The following is a 10827-nucleotide window of genomic DNA, read 5'->3' as shown; positions in this document are numbered from 1 at the left end:
ATAGTATTTCATTGTATATCTTTAGTATATTTTCTCATCTATCAATGGACTCTTAGGTGATTCCCATATCTTGGCTATTGTAAATAATGCCGCAGTGAACATAAGAGTGAATGTATCTTTTCAAAATAGTGGGTTTTTTTCTTCAGATAAATACCCAGTAGTGGAATTGGTGAATCATATGATAGCTCTATTTTTAATTTTTTTTTTAAAGATTTTATTTATTTGTCAGAGAGAGAGAGAGAGAGCACAAGCAAGGAGAGCGGCAGGCAGAGAGAGAAGCAGGCTCCCCGCTGAGCAGGGAGGCCGATGTGGGACTCTATCCCAGGATCCTGGGATCATGATCTGAGCCGAAGGCAGATGCTTAACTGACTGAGCCACCCAGGTGTCGCTGTATTTTTAATTTTTTGAGGAACCTCTCTATTGTTTTCCATGGTGGCCACACCAATTTACATTCCCACCAACAGTGCACATGGGTTCCCTTTTTTCTGCTTTCTCACCAACGCTTGTTATTTTTTGTCTTTTTGATGGTAGCCATTCTGATAAGTGTAAAGTGAGATCTCATTGTGGTTTTTTTATTTGCATTTCCCTGATGATGAGTGATGTAGAACATCTAATCATGTGCTTATTAGTCACCTTTATGTCTTCTTCGGGAAAATGTCTATTCAGATCTTCTGTCTATTTTTATAACTAGATTGTTTTTTGTTGTTGAGTTGTATGAATTCTTTATATATTCTGAATATCAACTCCTTACCAGATATATGACTGGAAAATATCTTCTCCCATTCAGTAGGTTGCCTTCCATTTTGTTGATGGTTTCCTTAGCTATGCAGAAGCTTTTTCTTTTTTTTCTCTTTTTACAAGAGAACAAATCTAAACCTTTATTTATTTACTTTTCCATAAGTTTAAATCCTTGAGGGGTACAGGCATCACATGAATTGTGTGGTCAATGGCTTTAGCAGGAAGGTTGTTTTGGAATTTGGCACAAACCTTGCCACTGTTTCCACGACCATGAGTTACTTTTCTCCAGATTACTCTGGTTTTGTTTGGTTTCCCACCAGGAGTCATGTACGCATAGACACATTTCTTGCCTAGACGGAAATCAGTTTCATCTCAGCATAAATACCTTCAATTTTAAGAAGAGCTCTGTGCTCCCTCTGGTTCTAGAGACCCCGCATATAGCCAGCAAAAATGACCTTGGACCACAGCCTTCCAGACCTATTTGTCGATTTAGGCATCCTGTTCCAGCTGGACTCCACAGGCTCCAAGATGGTGGAAAGAGCTATGCAAAAGCTTTTTAGTTTGATGTAGTCCCATTTATTTATTTTTGCTTTTGTTTCCCTTGTCTCTGGAGTAAGAGTCAAAAAACCATCACCAAGATCAATATCAAGGTGCTTACTGCTAATGTTTTCTTCCAGGAGTTTTATGTTTTCAGGTCTAACATTAAAGTCATCCATTTCGTGTTAATTTTTAATATACGGCATAAGATAGTGGTTAGTCCAGTTTCATTCTTATGCAGGTGGCTGTCCATTTTTTTCAGCACCAATTATTGAAGATACTATTTTTTTATCCATTGTGTATTCTTGATGACTTTGCCATAAATGAATTGACCATACATGCATTGAGTTTATTTCTGGACTCTCTACTATGTGCCAGAGATCTATGTGCCTGTTTTTATGCCAATACCATATTGTTTGGATTACTGTACCTTTATAGTATAGTTTGAAATCAATGATCCTGATACTTCTGGCTATGTCTTTTTTTTCAAGACTGTGCTGGTTCTTTGGAGTCTTTGAGGTTCCACACATATTTTAGAATTATTTGCTTTAGTTCTATGAAAAATGCCTTTGGAGTTTTGATAGAGATTGCATTGGACCTGTAGATTGCTTTGGGTAGTATGAATGTTTTTACAATATTCTTCCAATCCATGAGCATGAACTATCCTTCCACTGTGTCTTCTTTAATTTCTTTCATCATTTCAGTTTCCTTTGTTAAATTTATCCCTAGATATTTTGTTCCTTTTGATGCAATTGTAGATGGAATTGCTTTCTTGATTTCCCTTAGAGTTCATTATTAGTATATAGAAGTGCAACAGATTTTTGTGTATTAATTTTGTGTCCTGCAATTTACTGAATTCATTTGTTAGCTCTAACCATTTTTGGTGGAGTCCTTAGGGTTATTTAAATATAGTACCATGTCATCCACAAATAGCAACAAATACTTCTTTCTAGTTTGGCCTGTTATTTCTTTTTCTTGCCTAATTAATGTGGGAGGACCTCTAATACTATGTTGAATACATGTGAGGATAGGGCACCTGGCTGGCTCAGTTGGAAGAGCATGCAACTCTTGATCTCAGGGTTGTGAGTTCAAGCCCCATGTTGGGTGTAGAGATTAGTTAAAAAGAAAATCTTTTTTTTTTTTTTTTTCCAAAGTGAAGATAGTGGGCATCACCAATGAGAATAATATTAACTGTATTTGTCATACATAGCTTTCATTTTTATTTTTATTATTTTTTTTAAGATTTTACTTATTTATTTGACAGAGAGAGAGGCAGCAACAGAAGGAACACAAGCAGGAGGAGTGAGAGAGGGAGAAGCAGGCCTCCCGCTGAGTGGGGAGCCCGATGCGGGACTAGATCCCAGAACACTGAGATCATGACCTGAGCCGAAGGCAGCCGCGTAACGACTGAGCCCCCCAGGCCCCCATACATAGCTTTTATTACGTTGATGCACATTATATACATGCGTGCAAATACTATGCCTCTCAACCTTTGTTGAGAGTTTTTTGTTATCGTGAGTGGATGTTGTTTTGTCAAATGCTTTTTCTGCATCAATTAAGATGATCATATAATTTTTATCTTTCATTTTTTTAATGTGGTGTACCAGCAGATTGATTTGCAGGTGTTGAGCCATCCTTGTATCACTGGAATAAATCCCACTAGATCACAGTGAATGATCTTTTTAATGTATTGTTGAATTCAGTTTGCTAACATTTTGTTCAGGATTTTTTTTTTTAAGATTTGATTTATTTATTTGAGAGAGAGAGAGAGAGCACAAGCTGGGGGAGAGGCAGAGAGAGAGGGAGAAGCAGACTCCCTGGTGAGCAGGGAGCCCGATGTGGGGCTCGATCCCAGGATCCTGGGATCATGACCTGAGCCAAAGGCAGATGCTTAACCAACTGAGCCACCCAGGCACCCCAAGGATTTTTGTATCTATGTTTAATATTCCAATACAAAGATATTATTATTATTATTTTCTCCTTCTCCTTCTTCTTCTTCTTCTTCCTCTTCTTCTTCTTCTTCTTCTTCTTCTTCTTCTTCTTCTTCTTCTTCTTCTTCTTCTTCTTCTCTTTCTTCTTCTTTTTTGTGATGTCCTTGTCTGGTTTTGGTATCAGCATAATGCTGGCTTCATAGGAAGTGTTTGGAAGGCATTCCCTCCTCTTCAGTTTTTTGGAGAAGTTTGAAAAGGATAAGCATTAAATCTTGAATGTTTGGTAGAATTCACCAGTGAAGTTATCTGGTCCTGGACTTCTGTTTATTAGGAGGTTTTTAATTACTATTAAATCTCTTTACTAGTATTTGGTCTGTTCAGAATCTCTATTTCTTCTTGAGTCAGTCTTGGAAGATTGTATATTTCTAGGTATTTATCCATGTCTTCTAGGTTGTCCAGTTTGTGGGCATATAACTGTTCATAGTAGACTCTTATAATCCTTTGTATGTCTGTGGTATCATTTGTTGTTTCTCTTCTTTCATTTCTGATTTTATTTATTTGAGCCCTCTCTTTTTCTTGATGAGTCTATCTAAAGGTATGTCAATTTTAACTGTCTTTTCAAAGAACCAGCTCCCAGTTTCATTGATCTTTTCTATTTGTCTTTTTAGTCCCTATTTCATTTATTTCGGCCCTTATTTTTATTACTTCTTTCTTTCTACCAACTTTGAGTTTTGTTTGTTCCTCTTTTTCTAGTTCCTTTAGTTGTAAAGTTACGTTGTTTGGGATTTTTCCTGTTTCTTGACTTAGGCCTGTATTGCTATGAACTTCCCTCTTATATTCACTTTTGCTGCATCCCATTGGTTTTGGTATGCCATATTTCTGCTTTCATTTATCTCTACATATTTGTCATTTCTCTTTTGATTTCTTTGATGACCTGTTGGTTGTTCAATAGCATGTTGTTTAATTTTCACATTTTTAAAAAATTTTTCCAGTTTACCTAGTTTCATACCATTGTGATTGGAAAAGATGTTTGATATGACTTCAGTCTTCTTGAGACTTGTTTGTGGACTAATTTGATCTCTCCTGGAAAATGTTTCATCTGCTCTTCAAAAAAAATTGTATTCTTCTGGTTTTGGATAGAATGTTCTGTATACGTCTATTAATAAAGTCCATCTAGTTTAAGGCTGATGTTTTCTTATTGATTTTCTGTCTGGATGATCTATCCATTGATGTAAGTGGGGTGTTGAAATTCCCCACTTTTATTGTGTTACTGTCAATTTCTCCCTTTAGGTCTGTTAATTTTTGCTTCATATATTTAGTGCTCCTATGTTAGGTACATAAGTATTTATAAATGTTATATGTTCTTGCTGGATTGACCCCTTTATCATTATGCAATGTCTTTCTTTATCTTTTATTACAGTCTTGTTTTAAAGCCTATTTCATCTGCCGTAAGTATAGCTACATCAGCTGTTCTTAAATCTCAATTTGTTTGCAATATCTTTTTCCATCCTTTCAGTTTCAGTCTGTGTGTATCCTTCTGAAGTGAGTCCCTCATAGACAACATATAGATGCATCTTGTTTTTTATCCATTCAGCCACTGCATATGTCTTTTGATTGGAGAATTTAATCTGTTTACATTTAAAGTAACTCTTGGTTGGTATGTATCTGTTGCCATTTTGATCACTGTTTTTTGGCTATTTTTGTAGTTCCTCTGCATTCCTTTTTCTTCTTTTTCTCTCTTCCCTTGTGGTTTGATGTCTTTCCTTATTGTTATGTTTAGATTTCTTTTTTTGTATTTACTCTTAAGTTCTTCCTTTGTGGTTAATGTGAGGTTCACATATAACATCCTAGTTACATAACAGTCTATTGTAAATTGATTGCAACTCAAATTTGAATACATTCCAAAAGTATATTTTTACTCCCATTTTATGTTTTTGATGTCACATTTATCTCTTTTTTGTAGTTTTAGTTAATTTCACTATTTTTGTCTTTTGAGCCTCATGCTAGCTTTATAGATGATTAATCCACCACCTTTACTATATATTTACCTTTTCCAGTGAGTTTTTTTTTTGTGTGTGTGTTTTCTTTAATTAATGCCATTTCTTTTTAGCTTAAAGAAGTCTCTTTAACATTTCTGGTAAGGCCAGTTTAGTGGTGATTAACTTTTTGCTTATCTGGAAAATTCCTTATCCTTATATTCTGATTGATGACCTTGTCATGTAGAATATTTTTACTTGGAAGTTTTTTTCCTTTCAACTTTAATATATCATGCCACTTTCTTCTGGCCTGCAAAGTTTCTGCCGAAAAGTCTGCTGATAGCCTTAGGGGATTTACTTTGTGTGTAACAAATTGTTCTGCTTTTAAGATTCTCTCTTTGTATTTAACTTTTGACATTTTAATTACAAAGTGTCTTGGTATGAATTTCTTTGGCTGCAAAGAAATTCTGGGCTTTCTGGATTTGGTAGTTTGTTTCCTTCTCCAGATTAGGGAAGTTTTCAACCATTATTTCTTCAGATGCATTTTCTGCTTCTTTCTCTCTCTTATCTCTTTTTGGGAGCCCTGTAATAGGGATGTTATTCCACTTGATGTTGTTCTTTTGGTTTTTTAAGGTATCTTCACTTTTTAAAAATTCTTTTCTTTTCCCTGCTCTGTCTGGGTGAGTTTCAGTGCTTTGTCTTCCAGCTCACTGATCAGTTCTGCTTTATCCAGTCTTCTGTTGAACCTGTAGTATATTTTTTAGTTCAATTATTGTATTCTTTAGCTCTGTGACTTCTGTTTGGTACTTTCTTATATTTTATATCTATTTATTGAAGTTCTGTGTTCATTTGTTCTTCTCCTGAGTTTGGTGAGCATCTTTATGACCATTACTTTGAACTCTATCAGGTAGATTAATAATCTTCACTTCACTAAGGTCTTTTTTTGTGGTTTTGTCTTGATATTTCTTTTGGAACCCATTCAATAATCTTCACTTCACTAAGGTCTTTTTTTGTGGTTTTGTCTTGATATTTCTTTTGGAACCCATTCCTCTGTCTCCTCACTTTGTCTGACTCTCTGTGCTTGTTTCTATATATTAGGTGAAACAGTTACCTCTCCCAATCTTGAAGGAGTGGTCTTGTATAGAAGGCGATCTATGGGGCCCTTCTGGGACTTGCTTTTCCTTTTTTCTTCCTTCCTTCCTTCCTTCCTTCCTTCCTTCCTTCCTTCCTTCCTTCCCTTCTTTCTCCTTTCCTTTCCTCTCCTTTCCTTCCCATTCTCCCTTTCTCCCTTTCTCTCTTCCTCCCTTTCTTTCTTCCTTTCCTTTCTTCTTTCCTTCTCTCTTTCTTTCTTTCTTTCTTCCTCTCTCTCTCTCTCTCTCTCTCTCTCTCTCTCATCCTGGTTTTCCCAAGAAGTGTATTTGGACCAACCTGGGGACCAGGAGGCTCTACACCTAAAGGAAGGTTTTGGACCTCTTGGTGGTTAAGTGTGACTTGTGCCGGTGATGTAGGATACAGTGGGGGTAGTGGGAACTTGATCGTGGAGTTGTGGAACTGTTTGACTGCTGGTCAGTAGCACTTGCTCGCTGCAATCTCCTCCACCTTCATGATCTGGATCATGCTGGGTGCCTGTGTCTCGGTAACACTGGGTGACAACACCTGCAGTGGTCAGGTCCCAGTGCATCTGGTACGTGTTGTGGGTGCTGCTGTGGGATTCATAGCACAGCCAGATGCTGAAGTTCTTTACCTACGAGGGGGATTTCTCCAATACCTGTCCACAGTAGACAATTTCCCCTGAAGACTTTATCTTCTTTAGCTTAAATGCAAAGTACCAGAAGCAGGACTTGGTGACAGCATGATTCGGTGCAAAGATTTGCATGTGATAGAGGGGCAGATTACAGCATTGGGGGTGGGCAGACAGTGCCTCACCACTTTGTACTCTTGCAGTGTGCCCGGAGGCTTCACAGCACACTCTCTGCTCTTGCTGCCATCCAAAAAGGGAGCCCTTTACTTTTGTAAAGACATTTACTTTACTCCACTGTGTGTGGAGCTAATGTGGGTCTTGAACTCATGACCCTGAAATCAAGACCTGAACTGAGATCAAGAGTTGGATGCTAAACCCATTGAGCCATCCAGGTATCCTGGGAGCCCTTTACTTTCAATAAAATCTTTTGTAGTATGCAGACAGGTAACTTTGAAAGCGGTGGATCCAATCCTTAAGTACACAGTACTTGGTAGCCAATCTGAATGAGGAAAAGGTAAGAATTTGACCTTGTGTAAATAATGCTGTATGGTGCATCTTATGTTGTATGCATTTATGTTAAAATGCTCAAACCTGGTTTAATTTGTAGAGTCAAGAGCTCTTTGTTTTCCAGTTGACTGTATTCCTTTGGTATAGCTTGTGAGTTGGGGAAGGAAGATGACAGTTCTAGTTTCAGTTAGAGGAGTCGTAAGTGAGTGCAGAATTCTCTCTGGAATAGAGTCATTTCTTACCATGCTCTGAACCTTGCTTGATAATGTGAAATGACTATTTTGATGTTTTATTCCTTATATAACCACACTGTTTGCACATCAACAGATAAGAGTACATGGGTGCTGCCATTTCAGGCTACTCCTAATAATGTTTTTAACATTCTAGAAGGGCTGTATTTGTAAATCAGTGAGTCCTTCAGTGCAAGCCATTAAATGTTATTAATTAATGTAATTGTCTAGTGTTTAGGTAGAACAAAATGAACATTTTTTATTTCATTACCTTGTATTCTTTTCTTTTATTTTATTCATTTATTTATTTTTTTAGTAATCTCTATACCCAATGTGGGGCTCGAACTCATGACACCGAGATCAAGAGTTCCATCCTCTCCTAATTGAGCCAGCCAGGTGCCCTTCATTATCTTGTATTCTTAGTACAAGTTTCTAACTATGACAGACACTCAGGTGTACTTATGTAATAATAGCTTTAAGATCCATTTTATCAACAAGCACATGTTTTAAAGGGAATATTTTCCTAATGTTTTTAGCTTTCACAACTTTTTTTACTGTGTCACAGAATCTTGTGATGTATTTGTCACATATTATTTCCTTCTTGATAGATGAGGCAATCAAAGGCATGGACCACTGAAAGAATTGCAGGGCCAGAGTCTGCTCTTCAGATTCCCAGATGAATTCTCCCACAGCCTTTTGTGAAAAAAGGCAGCATGTAGAGTTTTAGTTATTAATTCTCCAGCTCCATGCTTTTTCCTTGAGTTGCATAAATTAAGAGCATCTTCAGTAGAGGGTAACCCACAAGCTTTGTTAGGAAGGGGCACTGTGTGTCTTGTCTAGCTGTGTTTTCCATCTAACCATCATGATTACTAACGGTTGACTCAGTGACTGAGTGAAATAATGAATGGGAGTAATGGCTCCTAAGAGAGGTTTGCCCATGGCAGCTGGGGCTCTCTGCAGAGTCCAGGAATGGTGGACCTCTATCTGACCAGTGAACTGACACAACCTGTGAGCACATCATGACCAAACTGGCTTTCTTGGCCTGGCTTTGCCTGTTCTGCTCACTTTACTCCTTCTCCTCAGGCCAACTTGAGAGTGGGTCTGGTGCAGAGACCATCAGTTTCTATCTGTTCTTTTGCATCAGAAGAGGTTAGGAAGTGTGAATTGTGTTCAGATGGAATGAGTAAATGGAAGGGAGCTAAATGCCTTCCAGGTGGAGATAGGTTGGACCTCCTAGCCAAGGCGTTACAGGAATTAGTTTTAGGATTGGATTTATTCAGGACTCCCCCACCTTCACATTCGGCATCATTCTCTCATTCCTTCTGCCCTTTCCCTGAGAAAACTAGCATGCTGTCCCCAAAGAACTGCCTTGGTTAAATTCTGCCCAGGGCAAGGCTGCCGCCTGGCACTAATGAATAGTGAACTCAACAGTCCTATGCAATGCATTGCTTTGCAGGCTGGGAGCATATTTTGAGGCGATTGTTCCCTATTCTGTGCTCTGTCTTCTCCAGGAGGGCCACAGGGACAAGTTTCTCTATGGTCTCAGAACCAGGAATAATTGTGTCCTCCTGAGCAAATGGCATGTTCTTTGTTTTAGGGACACTCTGATCCATGTAATGAATCACATTTCCTTCTTCACGTAGCCTGTCTGGAAGCTCAGATTCAAATTTGTAGACTACTCCTGGCAAGTATATAACACTTCCTTGCAGTAATTTTCTCTTCTAATTTCGCTGCATTTTCCCTTTGACCCATTTTATTCACCAATTTTAAATTAAGTTTATTTTATTGTATCCAATGCATTTTGTTTTTGTTTAATAAACCAATTAAATCTTTTTGGGAAAAAAGAAATAAAAATAAAGACCAGTATATTCATACAACACCTTTACTTTAGTTTTTTGATTTCCTAGGCCTTAATTTTATACCTTTTCTTCTCTAACCTCAATATCAATCTACTACTTCTTAGCGGCATAATCCCTTCTGGATTAGTTTTTTTGAATAGGAATTTGACCATTATATTAAAAGTAAGTTGTTAATAGCAACCCTACAGTTGCTACTTTGTAGCTATGTGAATTTAACTGGATTACTAAATTACTTAATCTTTTTCATTTATATAAGAAGAGTAATACTATTTATTTTTTCTGAAGGTCGTGAAGATTATACAAAATATTGTATGTAACATACATAGTAACTTATGTGACACATAGTAGGCCTTTTGTTTAAAAGTCTTCTAAGTGGAAAATGCACTGGACTTGCAGTGAAATCTCTTTTTTTCCCACTTATTATCTTATGACCTTGGGCAAGTCATTTTATTTCTTTGGACCACATTTTTCTCACATATAATTTTATGGCATGGCCGAGAGAGCCCTTAGGGTTCTAGCTTTGCTATTCTTGGATTCTTAGACTTGTCCTAACATGTGAGAGTGTATCCTCACTCTGTACGCATTAGGAATGGCATGAAAATATTCACCTGGGCATAGAGAGGTCTTGGGGGGAAGAGGGTCCCGTTCTGAAGCAGGGAAATGAAAAGGCCCATTGTGCTGGCCATGAATGTTCTTCACTGGCTTTGGTTATGGTATTTGCAAAAGTAGCAGCATCTTCTGGAATACACTGAATTGCTAGTGATTATAGTCCTGAATTCAAGTGGATTTCAAAAGATGTGCCACTGTGGATGCTACTCTCTGTAGTGAATGGTTTATAACCAGCTGCTTGGCGAATACTTGGAGAGGTAGCAGTGGAACCAAGGAAGCTGCTGCTTCTGGTCAATGACCATGTTCACCAATGACCACATTTGGTTCAACCATGGAGTCAATCACAGCAAGTGTCTGTGTCCAAGATATAGTTTCTATTCAGGAAATATTGGGCAATAGGAGACCCCCAAAGCAAGAGGAAGCTCATTTACCAAGAAGATGAAGAAAAGAAGAGTTTGTAACAGATGTAGAAGAATAATCTACACTGAAATGAAGCTACACTCACGGCCATTCATCAAGATGCAGGGTAGTTTTGTGGTTTAAAGACACAGCATTTTTCAGTGTGTGGTTTCCACCAAGTTATTTAATCTCCCAAAGCCTCAGTTTCCTCATATGTTAAAGGGTTAGTGATACTTACCTCATTCAGTTGTTCTAAGGAGATAATGCAAATGCTGAGATATGTTAATTATAGGTAACTAG

General features: G+C 37.6%; 2 pseudogenes; both read right to left on the bottom strand.

Moving 5' to 3' along the window:
• Positions 1 to 902: 902 nt before the first annotated feature.
• Positions 903 to 1433, bottom strand: LOC103667695 (annotated as a pseudogene).
• A 5200-nt stretch (positions 1434 to 6633) lies between these two features.
• Positions 6634 to 10430, bottom strand: LOC103667720 (annotated as a pseudogene).
• Between the last annotated feature and the right edge of the window lie 397 nt (positions 10431 to 10827).

The sequence above is a fragment of the Ursus maritimus genome, unplaced genomic scaffold (assembly GCF_017311325.1).
Source record: "Ursus maritimus isolate PB19 unplaced genomic scaffold, ASM1731132v1 scaffold_1, whole genome shotgun sequence".
Lineage (NCBI taxonomy): Eukaryota > Metazoa > Chordata > Mammalia > Carnivora > Ursidae > Ursus > Ursus maritimus.
This window is presented reverse-complemented; position numbering and strand designations above follow the sequence as displayed.